We start from the raw sequence: 5751 nt of genomic DNA, 5'->3' as shown, positions 1-5751 counted from the left end.
GAGCGGCGATGTTCTTCTCATCAGTTTCCTTTCGTGCTCCGCCGTAATTTTTCCTCTTCTTCTCGGTTTCGATCTTTTTCGGATGGTCCGTCCGCCGCCGCGGCCGTTGGTTCCGCATGCCGATGGAGGACTTGGTCATTCTCCTTCTGCCTCTGTTCGTTCTCATGGAGGGGCAGTCCATGGGGGGTTGCCCGATGTTACTGGCCGCCGCGGTCGTCGGCTTGCTGCTCGCGGCCGACTTGCCCCTCGGTTGCCGCGGCGTACAGGCCGCCGTGGTGCGCGCCACCGCCAGTCCCCTTCGTCCTCTTCTGTATCTGCAGCGGCATGTAGTCTTCTCAGGCTACTAGGTAGATTCTTCTTCCTCTGGTACTTATCTGTGTTCCTGTTCAAATCACCGTGCGCTGCTGCTTTGATTCCTCTTTTCTTGTTTCGGATTAAAGTACTGATAATTGGTTGCGTTTAGGTAATTTGTCACTGGATTCGTCGGCATCTTCCTCTGCTGCTCTTGCACGCCGTCGACGGGAGACAAGGCTTATGTCCTGATCCAGATCGGACGCCACTGTGCTGGCTGATGTCTACGTTCTCCCTCCTTTCCTGTAGACAGTGTTGGGCCTCCAAGAGCAGAGGTTTGTAGAACAGCAGCAAGTTTTCCCTTAAGTGGATCACCCAAGGTTTATCGAACTCAGGGAGGAAGAGGTCAAAGATATCCCTCTCATGCAACCCTGCAACCACAAAGCAAGAAGTCTCTTGTGTCCCCAACACACCAAATAGGTGCACTAGTTCGGCGAAGAGATAGTGAAATACAGGTGGTATGAATATATATGAGCAGTAGCAACGGTGCCAGAAAATAGCTTGCTGGCGTGTAGTTGATGGTGGTAGTATTGCAGCAGTAGTAACGCAGTAAAACAGTAAACAAGCAGTAGTAACGCAGCAGTATTTAGGAACAAGGCCTAGGGATTACACTTTCACTAGTGGACACTCTCAACATTGATCACATAACAGAATAGATAAATGCATACTCTACACTTTTGTTGGATGATGAACACATTGCGTAGGATTACACGAACCCTCAATGCCGGAGTTAACAAGCTCCACAATAATGCTCATGTTTAAGTAACCTTATAGTGTAAGATAGATCAATAGACTAAACCAAGTACTAACATAGCATGCACACTGTCACCTTCATGCATATGTAGGAGGAATAGATCACATCAATATTATCATAGCAATAGTTAACTTCGCAATCTACAAGAGATCATGATCATAGCATAAACCAAGTACTAACACGGTGCACACACTGTCACCTTTACACACGTGCAGGAGGAATAGAACTACTTTAATAACTTTGCTAGAGTAGCACATAGATAGTAGTGATACAAAACTCATATGAATCTCAATCATGTAAAGCAGCTCATGAGATTATTGTATTGAGGTACATGGGAGAGAGATGAACCACATAGCTACAGCGGAGCCCTCAGCCTCGGAGGTGGATTACTCCCTCCTCATCATGGAAGCAGCGATGGCGGTGAAGATGGCGGTGAAGACGGCGGTGGAGATGGCTCCGGGGCAATTCCCCGTCCGGCAGGTGCCGGAACAGAGAGTTCTGTCCCCCGAATTGGAGTTTCGCGACGGTGGCGGCGCCCCTGGAGTCTTTCTGGAGTTTCGTCAATTGGTACTGCGTTTTTAGGTCGAAAGGGCTTTTATAGGCGAAGAGGCGGCGCAGGGGGGGCACCTGGGGGCGCCACACCCTAGGCCGGCGCGGCCTAGGCCTGGCCCGCGCCGCCATGTGGTGTGGTGGCCCCCTGGCCCCTCTCCGACTCTTCTTCGGTGTTCTGGACGCTTCCGGGAAAAATAGGAGGTTTGGCGTTGATTTCGTCCAATTCCGAGAATATTGCCCGAACAGCCTTTCTGGAACCAAAAACAGCAGAAAACAGGAACTGGCACTGTGGCATCTTGTTAATAGGTTAGTTCAGGAAAATGCATGAAAATGATATAAAGTGTGAACAAAACATGTTGGTATTGTCATAAAACAAGCATGGAACATCGGAAATTATAGATACGTTGGAGACGTATCAGCATCCCCAAGCTTAGTTCCTACTCGTCCTCGAGTAGGTAAACGATAAAAGATAATTTCTGAGGTGACATGCTACCAACATAATCTTAATCATACCATTGTAAAGCATATGAGATGAATGCAGCGATTCGAAACAATGTAAATGCAATGAGTAAACAAGTGAATCATATAGCAAAGACTTTTCATGAATAGTACTTTCGAGACAAGCATCAATAAGTCTTGCATAAGAGTTACTCATAAAGCAATAAATTCATAGTAGAGACATTGAAGCAACACAATGGAAGATTAAGTTTCAGCGGTTGCTTTCAACTTGTAACATGTATATCTCATGGATAGTTGTCAATGCAAAGCAATATAACAAATGCAATAAGCAAGTATATAAGAATCAATGCACAGTTCACACAAATGTTTGCTTCTTGAGGTGGAGAAAGATAGGTGAACTGACTCAACAATAAAAGTAAAAGAATGGTCCTTCAAAGAGGAAAGCATCGATTGCTATATTTGTGCTAGAGCTTTTATTTTGAAAACATGAAACAATTTTGTCAACGGTAGTAATAAAGCATATGCATCATGTAAATTATATCTTATAAGTTGCAAGCCTCATGCATAGTGTACTAATAGTGCCCGCACCTTGTCCTAATTAGCTTGGACTACCGGATCATCACAATGCATTGTTTTTACCAAGTGTCACAAAGGGGTACCTCTATGCCGCCTGTACAAAGGTCTAAGTAGAAAGCTCGCATTGGATTTCTCGCTATTGATTATTCTTCAACTTAGACATCCATACCGGGACAACATAGACAACAGATAATGGACTCCTCTTTTATGCATAAGCATATAACAACAATTAATAATTTTCTCATTTGAGATTGAGGATATATGTCCAAAACTGAAACTTCCACCATGGATCATGGCTTTAGTTAGCGGCCCAATGTTCTTCTCTAACAATATGCATACTTAACCATAGGGTGGTAGATCTCTCTTACTTCAGACAAGACGGACATGCATAGCAACTCACATGAAATTCAACAATGAATAGTTGATGGCGTCCCCAGTGAACATGGTTATCGCACAACAAGCAACTTAATAAGAGATAAAGTGCATAATTACATATTCAATACCACAATAGTTTTTAAGCTATTTGTCCCATGAGCTATATATTGCAAAGGTGAATGATGGAATTTTAAAGGTAGCACTCAAGCAATTTACTTTGGAATGGCGGAAAATACCATGTAGTAGGTAGGTATGGTGGACACAAATGGCATAGTGTTGTTTGGCTCAAGGATTTGGATGCATGAGAAGTATTCCCTCTCGATACAAGGTTTAGGCTAGCAAGGTTGTTTGAAGCAAACACAAGCACGAACTAGTACAGCAAAACTCACATAAAAGACATATTACAAGCATTATAAAACTATACATCGTCTTCCTTGTTGTTCAAACATCTTACTAGAAAATATCTAGACTCTAGAGAAACCACTCATGCAAACCCAAATTTTAACAAGCTCTATGTATTTCCTCACTAATGGGTGCAAGGTATATGATGCAAGAGCTTAAACAAGAGCACAACAATTGCCAAGTATCACATTATTCAAGACATCACACCAATTTCTACATGTAGCATTTTCCAATTCCAACCATATAATAATTTAACGAAGCAGTTTCAACCTTCGCCATGAATATTATGAGCTAAGAACACATGTGTTCATACGAACCAGCGGAGCGTGTCTCTCTCCCACACAAGCATTTATTCAAACAAAAACAAAAACAAGAAACATACAGACGCTCCAAGTAAAGTGCATAAGATGTGACGGAATAAAAATATAGTTTCAAGGGAGGAACCTGATAATTTGTCGATGAAGAAGGGGATGCCTTGGGCATCCCCAAGCTTAGATGCTTGAGTCTTCTTGAAATATGCAGGGATGAACCACCGGGGCATCCCCAAGCTTAAACTCTTCACTCTTCTTGATCATAGTATATCATCCTCCTCTCTTGACCCTTGAAAACTTCCTCCACACCAAACTCGAAACAACTCATTAGAGGGTTAGTGCACAATAAAAATTAACATATTCAGAGGTGACACAATCATTCTTAACACTTCTGGACATTGCATAATGCTACTGGACATTAGTGGATCAAAGAAATTCATCCAACATAGCAAAAGAGGCAATGCGAAATAAAAGGCAGAATCTGTCAAAACAGAACAGTTCGTATTGACGAATTTTAAAATGGCACCAGACTTACTCAAATGAAAATGCTCAAATTGAATGAAAGTTGCGTACATATCTGAGAATCATGCACGTAAATTGGCTTAATTTTCTGAGCTACCTACACGGAGGTAGACCCAGATTCGTGACAGCAAAGAAATCTGGAACTGCGCAGTAATCCAAATCTAGTACTTACTTTTCTATCAAAGACTTTACTTGGCACAACAAAACACAAAACTAAGATAAGGAGAGGTTGATACAGTAGTAAACAACTTCCAAGACACAAATATAAAACAAAGTACTGTAGCAAAATAACACATGGGTTATCTCCCAAGAAGTTCTTTCTTTATAGCCATTAAGATGGGCTCAGCAGTTTTAATGATGCACTCATAAGAAATAGTAGTTGAAGCGAAAGAGAGCATCCAGAGGCAAATTCAAAACACATTTAAGTCTAACATGCTTCCTATGCATAGGAATCTTGTAAATAAACAAGTTCATGAAAAGCAAAGTAACAAGCATAGGAAGATAAAACAAGTATAGCTTCAAAAATTTCAGCACATAGAGAGGTGTTTTAGTAACATGAAAATTTCTACAACCATATTTTCCTCTCTCATAATAACTTTCAGTAGTAACATGAGCAAACTCAACAATATAACTATCACATAAAGCATTCTTATCATGAGTCTCATGCATAAAATTATTACTCTCCACATAGGCATAATCAATTTTATTAGTTGTAGTGGGAGCAAATTCAACAAAGTAGCTATCATTATTATTCTCATCATCAAATATAGGAGGCATATTGTAATCATAATCAAATTCACTCTCCATAGTAGGTGGCACCAAAAGACCAATATCATTATAATCATCATAAATAGGAGGCAAAGTATCATCAAAGTAAATTTTCTCCTCAATTCTTGGGGGACTAAAAACATCATGCTCATCAAAGCCAGCTTCCCCAAGCTTAGAATTTTCCATATCATTAGCAACAATGGTGTTCAAAGCGTTCATACTAATATCATTGCTACTAGCATGCAAATGAGATTCCATAGGTTTTTTAATTTTCGCATTAAACCATTCATGTCTTGACTCAGGAAATAGAATAAAAAGCTCACAGATGTTTTCCATTATGCCTTACTAGTGTAAACAAGAAACAAAAAGATGCAATTGCAGGATCTAAAGGAAATAGCTTCGAGTACTTACAACGCCGGAAAATAGCTTAGTAGCCGAGATCCGGAGTGTGAGTACCTTTTACCTTTCCTCCCCGGCAACGGCGCCAGAAAAGTGCTTGATGTCTACGTTCCCCCTCCTTTCCTGTAGACAGTGTTGGGCCTCCAAGAGCAGAGGTTTGTAGAACAGCAGCAAGTTTTCCCTTAAGTGGATCACCCAAGGTTTATCGAACTCAGGGAGGAAGAGGTCAAAGATATCCCTCTCATGCAACCCTGCAACCACAAAGCAAGAAGTCTCTTGTGT

The sequence above is a fragment of the Lolium perenne genome, chromosome 7 (genome assembly GCF_019359855.2).
Source record: "Lolium perenne isolate Kyuss_39 chromosome 7, Kyuss_2.0, whole genome shotgun sequence".
Taxonomy (NCBI): domain Eukaryota; kingdom Viridiplantae; phylum Streptophyta; class Magnoliopsida; order Poales; family Poaceae; genus Lolium; species Lolium perenne.
The sequence above is the reverse complement of the archived record's forward strand: the minus strand, read 5'-3'. Positions refer to the sequence as shown.